The sequence below is a fragment of the Thalassophryne amazonica genome, chromosome 16 (assembly GCF_902500255.1).
Source record: "Thalassophryne amazonica chromosome 16, fThaAma1.1, whole genome shotgun sequence".
NCBI classification, from domain to species: Eukaryota; Metazoa; Chordata; class Actinopteri; order Batrachoidiformes; family Batrachoididae; genus Thalassophryne; species Thalassophryne amazonica.
In genome coordinates, this window is record NC_047118.1 from 69819226 (window position 1) to 69837106 (window position 17881).

The window sequence follows — 17881 nt, forward strand, 5'->3', positions numbered from 1 at the left end:
TCTCGAGGTGTTAACCGGTTTAAAGTAAACTGGGATTTTGTGCTGTCTGAAGATCCTCTGTAGTTTTTCCCCTACTCCTGCTAAATAAGGGAGAGACACTCCTCGTCTTCTTGTCTCTGTCTCCTGTCTATCTGGTCTCTTTGTTCTCTGGGATTCTGCACTTTGTCCAAGGACCATCGTGGGTACCCACATACTGTGAGGGCTTTCCGGACAAGTTGTTGTTCTTTAGCCCTTCCCTCTGCAGTTGTGGGCACCTGTAGGGCTCTCTGTTGAAGCGTCCTGATCACCCCGAGCTTGTGTTCAAGGGGGTGGTTTGAGCCAAAGAGCAGATATTGGTCAGTGTGAGTTGGTTTTCTGTAAACCCCTGTCTGGAGCTGCCTGTTCTCTCCAATTGTAACATCACAGTCCAAGAAGGCTAAATGGTTGTTTCTGGCATCCTCACGTGTGAACTTGATATTGGCGTCCACCGAGTTGATGTGTTCTGTAAAGTCCTCAACTTCCTGTTGCTTGATTTTAACCCATGTGTCATCAACATATCTGAACCAGTGACTGGGAGAAATGCCCCTGAAAGACGTCAAGGCTGTCTTCTCCACTCACTCCATGTACAGATTGGCCACAATGGGGGATATCGGAGATCCCATTGCACAGCCATGAATCTGCCTGTAGTAATTCCCCCTAAACAGGAAATACGTGGTGTTAAGACAGATCTCCAAGAGCTGGCAGATGTGGTCTGGTGTGAGTTTGGTCCTTTCAAGTAGAGACACATCCTCCAGCAGTCTCTGCCTCACAGCTGAGACAGCCTGAGCGGTGGGGATGCAGGTGAACAACGAAGTCACATCAAAAGACACAATTGTTTCATCTGCCTCCAGCTGCAGGTCCTTGATCTTTTTCACAAAATCTTGTGTGTTCTCCACATGGTGTTCTGAGTTACCCACTAGAGGAGCCAAAATCCACTTGAGGTGCTTGGCCACATTGTACGTGATGGAATCTGTGCTACATACAATAGGCCTGAGTGGCACATCCTGTTTGTGGATTTTGGGCAGTCCATAGATGCACGGAGTGGCGTCCCCAGGGTACAATCTGTAGTATGTCTGCCTGTTGATGAGTCCCTCTTTCTCCAGGTTTTGGAGGTAGCTAATGATTTTCTTCTTATAGCCGCTCGTGGGGTCTCTCTTCAGACGTTCGTATGTATTGAAGTCACTGAGCAAGTTGTTGATCTTGGCCTCGTAGTCAGATGTGTTCAGGACCACCGTGCATCTGCCTTTATCCGCTGGCAGGATAAGGATGCTTTGGTCCTTTTGCAGTGCTGACAAAGCTTTCCGTTCTTCTCCTGTGATGTTGGACGGAGGAGGCTTCGCACCATTCAGCACTGCTGTGACTCTTAGTCGGAGGTCCTCAGCTTCTGACTCTGACAAACTGTTATGTTTAATGGCTGACTCTACTGCAGTGATGTAATCTACTGTCGGTATATGTTTAGGGGTCACTGAGAAATTTAGTCCTTTAGCGAGCACATCCTTTTCTGTCTGTGTAAGAACCCTGTTGGAGAGATTCTTACCCAATTTTCCCTGTTGTCACTAATTTGTCTGGGTGTATCTTTAAAAATACTCCCACTGAAAGTACGCCTTTTCTGCACTAAAAGGTTGTGAAACTTCCTGATTTGCCCCTCCTTACTTTTTAAATGCTCAGCCATTTGAATTTTAAAGTTTCTAACATTTTGTGCAGACTATCAAGATTATTTTGGAGGTCTAATATTTTAAAATGAAGCCTTCTAATTCTAAGACCCAAAATCCTCCTAAGGTAACTGTGCTGGATCTTTTCTGCTGTGTGACCTGCTTCTAGTGCCTTTTGCTTCATGCATTTGGGAATAACATTGTTTTGTTTGCATCTCAGGTTAAATCTTAAGTGGTTTCTAAAATTAGCTATCTTTTTAGCAGTCTTTTCCAGCTTACGTACCAGTGCCAGGGCCTCATGCCCACAGTTGGTCGCAATGTTTCTGTGTAGGCTCTCAGTTGTCCAGGTGGTTTCCATAGTAGAGAAGCTTGAATCTTCGACTGGACTGGGTTGCTTGACGCAAGGACGTTTCGCTTTGCTAGTGGGTAACTCAGAACACCATGTGGAGAACACACAAGATTTTGTGAACAAGATCAAGGACCTGCAGCTGGAGGCAGATGAAACAATTGTGTCTTTTGATGTGACTTCGTTGTTCACCTGCATCCCCACCGCTCAGGCTGTCTCAGCTGTGAGGCAGAGACTGCTGGAGGATGTGTCTCTACTTGAAAGGACCAAACTCACACCAGACCACATCTGCCAGCTCTTGAAGATCTGTCTTAACACCATGTATTTCCTGTTTAGGGGGAATTACTACAGGCAGATTCATGGCTGTGCAATGGGGTCTCCGGTATCCCCCATTGTGGCCAATCTGTACATGGAGCGAGTGGAGAAGACAGCCTTGACGTCTTTCACGGGCATCTCTCCCAGTCACTGGTTCAGATATGTTGATGACACATGGGTTAAAATCAAGCAACAGGAAGTTGAGGACTTTACAGAACACATCAACTCGGTGGACGCCAATATCAAGTTCACACGTGAGGATGCCAGAAACAACCATTTAGCCTTCTTGGACTGTGATGTTACGATTGGAGAAAACAGGCAGCTCCAGACAGGGGTTTACAGAAAACCAACTCACAGTGACCAATATCTGCTCTTTGGCTCAAACCACCCCCTTGAACACAAGCTCGGGGTGATCAGGACGCTTCAACACAGAGCCCTACAGGTGCCCACAACTGCAGAGGGAAAGGCTAAAGAACAACAACTTGTCCGGAAAGCCCTCACAGTATGTGGGTACCCACGATGGTCCCTGGACAAAGTGCAGAAGTCCCAGAGAACAAAGAGACCAGATAGACAGGAGACAGAGACAAGAAGAAGAGGAGTGTCTCTCCCTTATTTAGCAGGAGTAGGGGAAAAACTACAGAGGATCTTCAGACAGCACAAAATCCCAGTTTACTTTAAACCGGTTAACACCTTGAGAAAGAAATTAGTTCACCCTAAGGACAGGATCCCTAGTTACAAACAGAGCAACGTAGTGTATTCTATCAGATGTCAGGAAAACTGTAACGAACACTACATAGGTGAGACTAAGCAACCTTTACACAAAAGGCTATACCAGCACTGCAGAGAGGGCGCCAGTGGACCTCAGTCTGCAGTTCATCTCCACCTTAAAGACACTAACCACATGTTTGAGGATAAGGAAGTTAAAATATTAGCTAGAGAGAAGAAATGGTTTGAGAGAGGAGTCAAAGAGGCATTCTTTGTGAAACGTTTGAAACCTAGCCCTAACCGGGGAGGGGGTCTGAGACACGCTTTATCCCCTGTTTACAATGGGGTACTTAGGTCAAAGCAGTTTCAGTCTTTTGTTCATGGTAATGAGTCATTCACGTCATCAGCAGCATCGTCAAGGGAGCCATCGGGAGAGGGACAGCTGCCCTGTCATTAGGAGAGTGTTAACTAGAGCACAATAGGTGCTAATTAAAGCTATTGTTTTAGTCACCAGCCTATAGCAGTCTGCCTCTCGGTAGGAGGGGTCTAGTTAGGTTTAAAACTCCAGCTTTTGTGACTTCTTGATTATTCTTCTCTACAAGAGTCAAGACAGAAGTCAGACCACCAGAGCAAGAATTTTAGCTGACGAAGCTTCTGCTATGTGAAGCGAAACGTCCTCGCGTCAAGCAACCCAGTCCAGTCGAAGATTCAAGCTTCTCTACTAAAGCTCCAGTTAGTCCACATATGACCATTTTTAAGGCATATTCAGAGATACAATGATTGAATATCATGAAGTTACATATATTAGTCAGAGAGTGGATTCTTATTGTCCACCAAGAATAAAAAAATACATCATAATGCTAAAATACCCTCGGCCATATAAGCATTGTCATCTTGGTGATTTGCAGTAGTTTAACCCTTACAGGGTCTTCAATTTTTGTTACACAGGGAGTCCTGCTGGATCTGGTGGACCCATAGCATTTTGGGGTCTTAATTCAAATAATCACACTTGTTTTGTTGAAATACTCAACAGGTGTTTACTTCATCCCAACTGCAAGTTATATAAACAACACATATGCCAAGTGTATTCATTTTACCTTTGTTAAATCACATTTATCAATAGAACTGCAACTCATTTTTATTTTTTTTAATTAAAATCTGAGAAAATACAGAAATACATCATAAAATGGGGATAACTTGAAAATAATAAACAAATGTACAAACGAAGCAGGTTTTTCCAAAACTATAGTCTGTAATTTATTTGAATTTCATTAGAAATTTAACCTACTCAGGTCAGTTTACACAACACCTGTCTGAACAACACATCATTTCCATTGAACTTGGTCATTTTCAGACCAAACTATACCACGCATGAGGGGCACATGAGTTTCACTGTGTGTATTGCATATGTACTTTTTGCACTGGGTGCATGTATATTGTGTTTTTTTCTGTCGATCTTGGGTACACACACTTCACAGAGTAGTCCTGGCCAGTGGAGGGCTGGTCCTGAGGCTCTTTCTCGCTTCAGAGCTGGTTGATATTCATTCTCGTCTACAAACTCATTTTCAGACTCTGAATGTTTAGAAATGTGAACCTCTGAAACATCTTCCTCTGCATCACAATCAAAACCCTCTGGTTCTTCCAATATCAGCAGTAAGGCAGCCTGAACAGAGAATCACTTTGCAATCTTGATCAGTTGTGGTATGGACAGCCCACGTCTCACTTTTTTTCATCCTCCCTTCACAAAATGAATCAAATTTTCATGACAGGATTTTTTTAAACTCACTATATCTAACCCTACTCCTACCCCCAACCCTAATCTCAACCATAACCTAACCCTACTCCTTCCCCCAACCCTAACGACAACCACCCCTCATCCCCCGCTTCACTGAGCTGTCACGGAATGAATTAAAATGAATTTGTGCTGCTGTGATGAATATGAGGCACTTTTCATCACAATATCACAAACCAATAGATTAATGTATATTTCATACTGCTGAATCACGACCAGGTTGGGTATGGTACCATGCTGACAGAGCTATTTATAGTGTCAGGTCCCCACAGATTGCGGACAAATGTGTTTGAATGTGGGTGCAATCACCACATAATGTTACAACATTGTGCAGGAACAGTGGGTGCTCACACCAAGGACCCATTCACCTGCTTCACTCTGCTCCACTCCACTCACTCACTCACTCACTCACTCACTCACTCACTCACTCACTCACTCACTCACTCACTCACTCACTCACTTACAGGCCCAGAGAGCACAGAGGGTGCACAGGACCTATGATTTCCACACTTTCAATGGCCCCGGGTCTAGTGGACCCAAAGACCTTGTATCGAATATAAATGTGAAGAGGGGGTATGGGTGGGGGTGGGGGGGGGGGGTGTCATTGAAAAGTTTTCTGATTTACAGTTGTAGGCAAAAGTTTGGGCACCCCTGATCATTTTCATGATTTTCCTTTATAAATCATTGGTTGTCTGGATCAGCAATTTCAGTTAAATATATCACATAGCAGACAAACACAGTGATATTTGAGAAGTGAAATGAAGTTCATGGGATTTACAGAAAGTGTGCAATAATTATTTAAACAATATTAGGCAGGTGCATAAATTTCAGCACCCCAACAGACAAAAATACATCAATATTTAGTAGATCTTCCTTTTGCAGAAATAACAGCCTCTAAATGCTTCCTATAGCTTCCAATGAGAGTCTGGATTCTGGTGGAAGGTATTTTGGACCATTCTTCTTTACAAAACATCTCAGGTTTGTTGGTATCCGAGCATGGACAGCCGGCTTAAAATCACACCACAGTATAGTCTGGGGACTGAGATGGCCATTCCAGAACATTGTACTTGTTCTGCTGCATGAATGCCTTAGTAGATATTGAGCAATGTTTAGGGTTGTTGTCTTATTGAAAGATCCAGCCCCAGCACACCTTCAACTTTTTCACTGATTCATGAACATTGTTCTAAAGAATCTGCTGATATTGACTTGAATCCCTCTTACCCTCAACTTGAACAAGATTCCCAGTAACTGCACTGGCCACACAGCCCCACAGCATGACTGAACCACCTCTAAATTTTACTGTAGGGAGCAAGTGTTTTTCTTGGAATGCTGTGTTCTTTTTCAGGCATGTATACTGCTCCTTGTTATGTCCAAATAATTCAATTTTAGTTTCATCAGTCCACAGCACCTTATTCCAAAATGAAGCTGGCTTGTCTAAATGTGCTTTAGCATACCTCAAGCGACTCTTTGTGGCATGTAAGCAGAAAGAGCTTCCTCTGTATTACAGCATCTCCTTGTGCAAAGTGCACTGTATAGTTGAACGATGCACAGAGACACTATCTGCAGCAAGATCATGTTGTAGGTCTTTGGAGCAGGTCTGTGGGTTGACTATGACTGTTCTCACCATCCTTTGCTTCTGCTTATCTGAGATATTTCTTGGTCTGCCACTTCGGGCCTTAACTAGTACTCTGCCTGCAGTCTTCCATTTCCTCACTATGTTCCTCACAGTGGAAACTGACAGCTGAAACCTCTGAGATAGCTTTTTGTATCTTTCCCCTAAACCCTGATGTTGAACAATCTTTGTTTTCAGGCCATTTGAGAGTTGTTTAGAGGCTCCCACGTTGCCGCTCATTAGAAAAGATGCAAAGAGGTGAAACATTAGCAAATGGCCACCTTGAATACCCTTTCTCATGATTGGATTCACCTGTGTAAGGAGGTCAATGAGCTTATCAAACCAATTTTGTGTTCCAATCAATAAAATGACAATGGTGCCCAAATTTATGCACCTGCCCAATTTTGTTTAAATAATTATTGCACAGATTCTGTAAATACTAGAAACTTAAATTCACTTCTCAAATATCAGTGTGTTTGTCTGCTATATTATATATTTAACTGAAATTTCTGATCCAGACAACCAATGATTTATAAAGGAAAATCATGAAAATTATCAGGAGTGGCCAAACTTTTGCATACAACTGTATGTTCCTTACAGAAAATGAGCCAATGCCAATGAATCTTAGTTTGAAAAAATTGTTATTTGTATCACTTTTCTTAAGATAAAAACTGAAAATGTGTCCCACAGACCCGAAGATCTTAAAAGGGTTCATATTTTTTTTTTTAGAATTAATTATACATTTATTCAGTGGTGGACACAGTTCTGCTCATCCTCTAACAATCCTCTAATTTGTGAAGCTGACTTTTTTGTTAGCAGATTAGTGTTTAAGCTAACTTTGAAACCATCAGCAGATTAATTAGCTTCTGCTAAATTTAGTTCCCCTATATTTCAGTCCACTAACATTTCTTGCTGGCATAGTGAGTAAAGCCGAATGGTCAAAAACATTTGTAAACCCTAAAATCAAACATATTAATTCCTGTCTGTTGCATATTTTGTGACTGGCAGCAGGAAGGGGGGAGGGTGGTTGGCTGCCACTGCTACTGGTAAAAAAAATGTCATTTACTTTGAACATACAACAGCCTAGACAGGGGCAGAAGAGGTAAACTGCAACATCCTTTTGTGGTCACAACATAACTCTTCATCAAACTAACTACATTCCTTTAACTATAAAAATACAACAAATCTATAACACTAACAACACTGCTAAACTAACGTACTACAATAATAATAAAAACAAACCCTGAACTTCCATAATGCATTGCTGCAATGCATTCTGATCAACAGTGTCTCTGCTTTAAAGACAGTGTGTACATGTAAACCTTGTCCTTTTTAATTGAAAAGACACTTATTTATGGAGTTAAATTTCTCATTAATACCTGCAAATGCAGAGAGAGTGATCAACAAATAGTCTTTGAATTGCACACGTGTTTTGCAATCCACAAACACAAATTTCCGATTTGTAACTTGTGTGTTGGTTTTTTATACAAATAGATGTGTAATTGTAAATACGTCATTTTTGCACTCGTAAAAAAAAGGCATTTGCAAAACTGAAAATTCTGTTTGTGAAGTGTGACTCAACATGTTTTTTTGTAAGATAAAGTCTTGCATTAAAAGCAGGGCAGGAGACGACAGGTGGCAGACTGCCATGGGAGGCCGCAGCACACCGCTGCACCACACCCTGCCCTGCAAACCCACCACCATCTAGTGACCCCGACTCTAAATTAGTGAAGGTGTTTACTAAATGTGTAGAAAGAAAGTGTGTGCATTAAAATTTCAGGGCAGGAGTGGCGGATGGAGATCGCAGTGGAAGGCTGTGATCATGTGGAGGTCAAAGGACAACGTGGGATCAAAAATTACCCCAAGGTTCCTGACTTTGTCCATATGATGTATGATACATGAACCCAGGCTGAGCGCCAGCTGGTAAAACTGATGCCGATGTCTTGTTGGACCAAGAATCATCATTTCAGTCATATCAGAGTTTAAAAGTACGAAATTACTAGACATCCAGCTTCTCACTGATAGAAGACAGTCCTCCAGGGATTTTATGGGAATGAGATTTCCTGCAGTTATCGGCATGTACAACTGAGTATCAACAACATAATGAAAGGCAATCCCAAAACTCCACAGTATATGACAAGGGGTGCTACATACAGGGACAATGGATCCCTGTGGAACCCCAAATCTCATGTCACTAAGTTTAGAGGTAGTGTTATTATACAAAACACAATGAGAACGACTGGACAGGTATGACATCAACCACGCAAGGGCACTTCCAGTAATCCCAAAAAGACTGTCCAACCTATTGATCAAAATATGATGATCCATGGTATCAAACGCAGCACTGAGATCTAATAACACCAAAACTGTAGTGGTGTTTGAGTCCATTGTTCGCAGAAAATCATCCACTACTTTAGTGAGCGCTGTCTCTGAGGAGTGATATTTCCTAAAAGCAGACTGCAGTGGCTCAAAAAGATTATTCTCAGTGAGGTGGTGTACGAGCTGCCGTGAAACCACCTTTTCTAAAATTTTGGAAAAGAATGATAGATTTCATATCGGCCTGTAATTTTTCAATACACTAGGGTCAAGATTAGATTTCTTAAGTAATGGTTTAATCACTGCAGACTTAAAACCTTTCACAACAGATCCAGAGGTTAATGACAGATGGATCATTTCCAGCACAGTGGCCCAAGAATGGGCCACAGGTCCTTAAAATTTTTGTTGGTATAGGATGAAATAAACATATGCTTTTTGTAGACACCACGAGTTTCGTCAGCACGCCTAATGAAATACTATTAAATTCTGTAAATCTAGGTAACACCTCAGTGGTAGTGCCCACCTCCATAGTAGGTCTTAATGGCTGGGCCTAGGAGTGCTGAGATATTGTATATTCAGCCTAATATCTTCTATTTTCTTCTTGATATAATCCAAGAAATGCTGTGCTGAAAAGGGAGAACAACTAACAGGTGGCTGCCTGTGAATGAGAAATGCTACTGTGTCAAACAAAAACTTTGAGTTATGTTTGTTTGAGTTATGTTTGTTTTTACTGATCAAATCAGAGTAATAGACCTGCTTTATGGCCAGTAGTGCACACTTATAATCTCTAACGGAAGCAGCCGAAAGAAAAAAGAAGATTGATTCAGTCATCTCTGTTTGTATATATTGATGTTGCACACCCTCCTGTGGAAGGGTGTGCGTGCATGTATACATGACATTTTGAGAAGACTAGAAGTTACGCTGATATCCACAAGATGTCTTGTAAAATCAATCCAGAGGTGTTCCCAGGTTACAAAAAACAATGTTTTCAATTTTAAAAGTGTTTATTTCTTGCTAGCTTTTTCTACCGTTAAGAAACATGTTATATTTACACAGAAATGCAGCAGTTTGGGAGAGTATTCCGTCATGTTGGATTAACAGCCAGAGAGAGATCAGCTAGTGACATCATGTTGCCTCTCTACTCTGATTGACTGGTACCCCCCCCTCCCCCCCCAAAAGTGGATTTACATGACTCATAGCATAAAAATAGAAAAAAAATATATATATAACTTTTAGACCTCTTAAAATAGGTCAAGGTTGGCTCTGTTTGAACTTGTCCAAGGTCTGTGTCCCAAGAATGTTCCCTCTAAATTTGTAGACCCTGGCAGTAATAGGACTGGACTTATGCTGAGCACAAATGGACAGACGAACAGACAGACGGACGAATGAACAGACACAAAGCTTTCGCAATATCTGATGACCATATTCTGATGGCCTCGGGTAATAATATGACAACTATGTAGGCATATATAGTGGTATAGATAGATAGTTGTAGAGAGATATAGAGATACTTTGCATCTGGAAAGTATTTACAGCGATTCACTTTTTCCATATTTTGTTATATTACAGCCTTATTCCAAAATGGATAATTTTTTTTTCCTCAAAATTCTACAAGCAATACCACAAGTGCAGTGAATACTTTCTGGATGCACTGTATATATAAAGAGAGAAAGAGAGAACTGAACACTTGGAATTATGTCTGAGCTAAACTGAAGTATGCAGGGACTTTTGGCAATAATTTTTCTTTAAAATGTGCAAATGTCTCCAGTACCATTGCCACACAGACCCGCAGTGTAATGAGTGACTCATATGGCAGGTCACATTAGCTGAGATGGAGGGCAGTGGAGAGATATTCTTGGGACCACATAACCTCCACATTAATCATCCCCGTCCTTCTCCACTCTGTCTCACTCACTTGCTCTGTCAGCGATCATGTATAACACAAAGGAGGCAGTGCTGCTCATCTTCTTTCTGCTACGGTTGGTATGGGAGATAGGATGCACTTTTAAATGGCGCACATGCCCACATGGTACAGTTTGAAAAACCTGAGCTGTTACATTGACTGGACATGACACCTTTGTTATGCTTTTAGACATGAACTATTAGACACCTTCAGATGTGATGTTTAGTGGCTGCCTTCACTTATTCTACAACCCCAGTTCCAATGAAGTTGGGACATTGTGTGAAATGTAAATAAAAAACAGAATACAGTGATTTGCAAATCCTCTACAAACTATATTCCATTGAATACACCACAAAGACAAGATATTTAATGTTCAAACTGATACACATTTTTGTTTTTGTGCAAGTATTTGCTCATTTTGAAATGGATGCCTGCAACACATTTAAAAAAAAAAAGCTGCGACAGGGGCAGCAAAAGACTGGGAAAGTTGATGAATGCTCAAAGAACATCTGTTTGGAACATTCCACAGGTGAACAGATTAAATGTAAACAGTTAAGTGTCATTATTGGGTATAAAAGGAGCATCCCCAAAAGGCTCAGCGGTTCACAAGGAAAGATGGGGTGAGGATCACCACTTTGTGAACAATTGTGTGAACAAATGCTCCAGCAGTTTAAGAACAATGTTTCTCAACATTCAATTGCAAGGAATTTAGGGATTTGTCTATAGTCTATAATACGAGGTCTGTCAATAAAGTATAGGTCCTTTTTATTTTTTTCAAAAACTATATGGATTTCATTCATATGTTTTTACGTCAGACATGCTTGAACCCTCGTGCGCATGCATGAGTTTTTCCACACCTGTCGGTGACGTCATTCGCCTGTGAGCACTCCTTGTGGGAGGAGTGATCCAGCCCCTCGTCGGAATTCCTTTGTCTGAGAAGTTGCTGAGAGACTGGCGCTTTGTTTGATCAAAATTTTTTCTAAACCTGTGAGACACATCGAAGTGGACACGGTTCGAAAAATTAAGCTGGTTTTCGGTGAAAATTTTAACGGCTGATGAGAGATTTTGAGGTGATACTGTCGCTTTAAGGACTTCCCACGGTGCGGGACGTCGTGCAGCGCTCCCAGGCACCGTCGCCAGCCTGTTTCAAGCTGAAAACCTCCACATTTCAGGCTCTATTGATCCAGGACGTCGTGAGAGAACAGAGAAGTTTCAGAAGAAGTCAGTTTCAGCATTTTATCTGGATATTCCACTGTTAAAGGAGATTTTTTTAATGAAAGACGTGCGGACGGATTGCAGCGTCGGCTCGCAGGCCGCCGCGATTGCTCCGCCACAGGAAAAACACCTCCGTGGAAGCCTTAAGGACAAGTTGGAACATGTCCAGCTGTTAAACAATTTCTCATATACTCACTCCACTGAAAGCCATCAAAAGCCGCCTGGATTTTACAAATGGTTATCAACATGGAGGTGTTTTTCCTGTGCCGCCGCACCGCGCCGGCTGCGTCCCGACGTGCGGACTAATGGTAGTGCTTTATGCCGGAGCGAGAGAGCTTGCCACAGGCTTATTCAATAACATTCACAGGTAATGAGGAGTGGAGCATCTCTAAAACTCACACACTGTGTGATTGAGCATGTGAGATTGTCATCAGAGGCCATCTGTCTGCTGCGTCTGTGCACTTTCACTGATCGCTGGGCGTAATGGCACAGGGCGCATTGGAGCAAGCAGCCAGAGGGCTATTCAAACGGGCCAACTAGTAACACATCACTACTAAAAACGATCTTGGGTTTATCACGTGAGGTAGTTCTGCTCTACGATTTGATTTTTTTGGAAAACCATGTGATGGTGAATCAATTCCGATTGGACACTCACATTGCACACATCATCGTACAGCTTCTATGAGGAGTACAAAGATGGCGACAGCTGGCTCAAAAGTCTGCGAAGTTAACTTTTCAGCAATAAAAAAGTACATTTCTATCTCATATCATTAAAAAGTTATTTTTAATTTAGTAAAGCTTGGTCTCAGCTGTCTTATACGATGGCATTGGCCCCAGAGGGTTAACACTGTCCATCGCTACATCTACAAGTTCAAGTTAAAACTCTACCATGCAAAGCCATACATCACCAACATCCAGAAATGCCGCCGCCTTCTCTGGGCCCAAGTTCATGTGAAATAGTCAGACGTAAAGTGGAAAAGTGTGCTGTGGTCTGATGGGTCCACATTTCAATTGTTTTTGGAAATCATGGATGTCGTGTCCTCCAGACAAAAGAGGAAAAAGAAAATCCACATTGTTACCAGCGCAAAGTTCAAAAGCCAGCATCTGTGATGGTATGAGGGTGTGTTAGTGCCTATGGCATGGCTAACTTGCACATCTGTGATGGCACCATCAATGATGAAAGGTACATCCAGGTTTTGGAGCAACACATGCTGCCATCAAAGCAACGTCTTTTTCAGGGACGTCCCTGCTTATTTTAGCAAGACAATGCCAAGCCACATTCTGCACATGTTAGAACAGTGTGGCTTCATAGTAAAAGAGTGCAGGTACTAGACTGGCCTGCCTGCAGTCCAGACCTGTCATCCATTGAAAATGTGTGGTGCATTATGAAGCACAAAATACGACAACGGAGACCCTAGACTGTTGAACAACTGAAGTTGTACATCAAGCAAGAATGGGAAAGAATTCCACTTATAAAGCTTGAACAATTAGTGTCCTCAGTTCCCAAATGCTTATTGAGTGTTTGTTAGAAGATGAAACACTGTGGTAAACATACCACTGTCCCAGCTTTGTTGAAATGTGTTGCAGGCATCCATTTCAAAATAAGCAAATATTTGCACAAAAACAATAAAATTGATCAGTTTTTGACATTAAATATTGTGTCTTTCTGGTGTATTCAACTGGATATAGGTTGAAGAGGATTTGCAAATTGTATTCTGTTTTCTGTATTTACATTTTACACAACGTCCCAACTTCACTGGAACTGGGGTCGTACTGTCTTCTACCTATCTGCATGAGTGTCCCTGTTAGTGTTTAAAGTAGTACCTAGAGTCCTCCCAAATACAAATTAGACACAAATACAAGTTAGACACAATAAACACAATTGTACACTAGCAGCCTCACATGGAACGGAGAGGTTTTGGAGACAAACTTTAATGTCTAAATAATTAATTTCAGTGAAATTGTTGCAAGTAGTGCAATTGTTGCAAATGGTTGCTGCATTTTATCCAGAATGGAGCCAGCTATTAAATTTAACAAGCTATCTCACAAAGTCTATGGTTGATGAGATTATCAATTGCTCTAATATGCAACAGCCTCCAGTGGCCACATGGAGGCAACAATGATTAACAAGCAATTTGATAAGCCTGTCCGGCTTTACTTCATTTTGCATGCTTACATATCTCAAATTACCTTTTACTACTACATCTTCACCTATGATCAAGAACCTTTGGGTAAAGAATAAGGTTGCAAATACAAGTGGTGGAAATGAGATTCCTCCATTGGGAATCCTGGCCTACACTCCTGGACAGGGTAAGAAGCTCATCTATCCATGACTCCATATAGAGCCACTGCTTCTTTGCATCGAAAGGAGCCAGTTCAGGTTGTTTCGGCAAGTGATGAGGATGTCCCCTGTCAACTCTGTAGTGAGGTCTTCCAGGCATGTCCAATTGGGAGGAGGCCCCGGAGAAGACCCATTGGGGAAATACAAACAGTATGGTACCCTATGGTAAGTCTGTCCAGAGGAGGTAGTTCTCAATAAGTGAGTGACCGTGCAGGAAGGAGACTAGTGAGAGTAGCCAGACAACCCTGAAGAAATTACAGGCTTCTGTAGCTTTGACTGGAAAAAATGTGCATCATGCAAGTTTTACATTTTACATCACAACTCACAGCTCCATAGCGGAGGGGTGCAGAGAAGGAGTTTCATACAACAAAACAGCTTACACAGGTGCTTCCATCTCCCGTGTGCCTTCTGGAAAACTAGCCCTCATAAGAAAATCCTTCTCTACTATGGTGTCAGATCTGCACCAAAACCACGCACGTAGTGATAATTTGTGTGTGCGACATGATAATTTGCAAGCGCGCAGTGAATATCTGCACGTGAACGCATTTTTTACGCAAGTGTGGTTTTGGAGCTGATCTGACGCCATATCTACACCACTTCATTATCAGTGGTGGGCACAGATAACCAAAAAGTTAGCTTTGATAACCATTAATCTGATAAGTGAAAAGTTATGTTTTTGTATTGATTCGGACGTGGCTACATTAGATTACACTGTCGGCTTCTGATAAACCAGTTTCACTTTCACGTTTCGCTGATGGGTAAATTCAAGGATTATATATATATATATATATATATATATATATAATATTATAAGTAAGAACTAAAAAGCTGCTGCTTTTTTCACACATTTTGAACCCTGCAGCTTAAACAACCGAAATACATCCATTAATGCAGGGGTGGCCAAGTTCGGTACTCGAGAGCCACCTTCCTGACACTCTTAGTTGTCTCCCTGCTCCAACACACCTGAATCCAATGAAAGGCTCATCAAAAAAGTCTGGTAATGAGTGTTTCATTGGATTCAGGTGTGTTGGAGCAGGGAGACAACTAAGAGTGTCAGGAAGGTGGCTCTCGAGTACCGAACTTGGCCACCCCTGCATTAATGCATTGATTGGCAGAGTGAAAGACATGTAGTAAATATAAATTCTTACCTGTTAGTTTCAGTGGGATTCATCGAAAAAAATAATCCACAAAAAGCATCCTTCTTTTATCCATAACAGTGTCTAAATGGTGAAAAGTCCCTCTGTACACAGCTGCGCCTTGGCGATTAAATTATACCGTCAGCCACAAAGAAACAAAATAAAATAATGTTAAAATTATGTTTTGTTTTTGTGTGGAGCAGATGATAATAATCACCAATATGTCCAAAGTGAACCTGAACTACACTGCCAACAATGGTCCCTGCATCAAACGTTGCAGCACCAGAGCCCTACGTGGCTCCTGGCCACTCCCGCTGAATATTGGTCCGTTAACCACCAGCACCTGCAATGTGTGTAGTACACTCCCATCCAGTCCTGCAATGGACCTGTTCAGTCTCACCCGCACCCGTAACACGCTGAGAATTTATGTGCGTATAACAGAGCTGCATTCATTCAGTGACCAACCTGTCACATGAGACTGTAAATGCAGCACCTCGCTGCCACTCTCTCTCTGTCTCTCTCACTGTATCGTTCTCTCTGCCACTCTCTCTCACCTGCTGTCTCTGGATCAGCTGTGTATAGCGGCCGCCATGCTGGCCTGGCGGGTTCATGCACGAGCCCTGAGGAGAACAGGTGAGATGTGTGGATGAAGCACACGCACCGCTGCTATGAGCTGTTGTTTCAGCAGGATTGAAAAGAGCAGGAGCCCATGAGTTTGGCAGTTGCCGGTGGCCCAGAGGCATGCTGCACCTTGCACGGCTCTGCGGCGCTCAGACATGCCCACTCTTTCTTTTTTCTAGAAAACAATCAATAAGGATATATAAAAATTAAAACAATCAGGTGGGTGAGAGATCTGTGCGTCTCAGAGGCACAAGGCTCTAAGACATGCTGACACTGATGCAGTGCCTGTCGTCATGGTATAATGTCCAGATTGTGCATGTAATCACACAACCATTGACAGGCCACCTCATGTGTCAGAGGATTCATCTGAATTTTCATGTCATCATGGCTGTTAGACCCTGTCCAGACAGCAGCAGTGCGCGTCAATGCATGAAGATGCATGAAGATGCACTGACTAGTTGTGACACACAGTGTATTTGGTGATTGTGTAATGTTCATGTCTAGTGTACATGATGATTGCACATTACAATATTTCCTTTGTGCACTGAACAAAATGGGGGGGGGGGGGGTCCGGCTCATTGGGGGCACAATCAGGACATGCCAAGGCAATCAGACTGTACTGAATGCTTGTGGGTTGCCATTTTGGATGCCAGTTCATATGTCAGTTCGAATGCCATCCGGGCTAGCAGTCACACAGCAGTACGTCCAATGTACAAATATTCCCCAGTTGGACTGTAGTACGACAGTAGTATGCATGCTCTTTACATTCGTGCTGGCCTTCCAATTTGGCATATTTCCCTAAGTGCCACATGAATGCTGTACAAAGAAGTCAAATGCAGCAGGACTTGCATGAATGTTGTTTGAGTATGACCTCATACAGCATTCGTGCAATTTGTGCTGCAGGTTGATTGCAGTAAGACTTCAAGTCAACTTGTACGATGATGTTTGACTGTCCATTCCTACGGCAGTACAAATGCAGTACGACTGACTCCACCGCTGTTTGTATGTTTTCCAGCAAGAGCAACACACAAGCGTGCCCACTGCTGTAGGAATGATGTATGAGGTGGGTGCAGTTTGAAAGCAGCACAACTTGTACGACGGCATTTGTGCAATTCGTGTTCGTTAAAATACTGTCATGTGAAATAATTGCTGAAGATAACACAAGAAAGTAAAAATAAATAAATAAATAAATCCACAAAAAAAAACCTTCTGCTGTGTACTTTCACCAGGCAATTTGAAGCTGAAAGCATGAGAACGAGCTCAGTCTAATTAACTAGTTTTCACAAAACATAAAACGTTTTGATTTTATTGATGGAAAAAGACAGATGGTGCAGAAGACTCTGAAGTGGTTTTTGAATCTCATGGTTTCCATTCTGTTTTGCAATATTATGTGAAGTGATATGCTGTATACATGTCATCTCATTTAGCAGAGCCGGTTACCCACTAACTGAAGGACTCGATGAGTGTTGAAGTGTCCTTGAGCAAAACATTGGCCTCTAAATTCACTCCATTTTAGGCACATTGCCCAAACGTTGAGGTAAGATAAAAATGATTGAGTCATTGAATTTTAGCTACAGGGGCGGTAAGAGTTAATAATGGCGTAATTTCACAAACTGCTTTTGCTTGAAGACATGTACGGACACACGTACACACTCACACAACCACTTGAAACTCAGATGATGCTAAAGTGGCTGAGATAAGGGGATCGAGTGGGTTTCTGGTCGGCCAACTGAACACTACTCAGCCACTTGATGGGACATAGGATGCAGCACTGAACCCAATTATGTGAGTCTGCAGCAGGCACTGAGGTGCTGGAGTCAATAGCAGTGCATAACCTGCTCTTTTCGATGACAGCCAGTTGACACGCTGCAAATGTGTCTGTGTGCGTTCACACACACTCCGGTGGAAC

The 17881-nt window shown here is 42.2% G+C and overlaps 1 protein-coding gene across 1 annotated transcript in view; it reads right to left on the reverse strand.

Annotated features, from left to right (window-relative positions):
* grin2aa (glutamate receptor, ionotropic, N-methyl D-aspartate 2A, a) overlaps positions 1-17881 on the reverse strand; it is a 648709-nt gene that overhangs the window by 144789 nt on the left and 486039 nt on the right. The gene's annotated exons all lie outside the window — the stretch shown is intronic.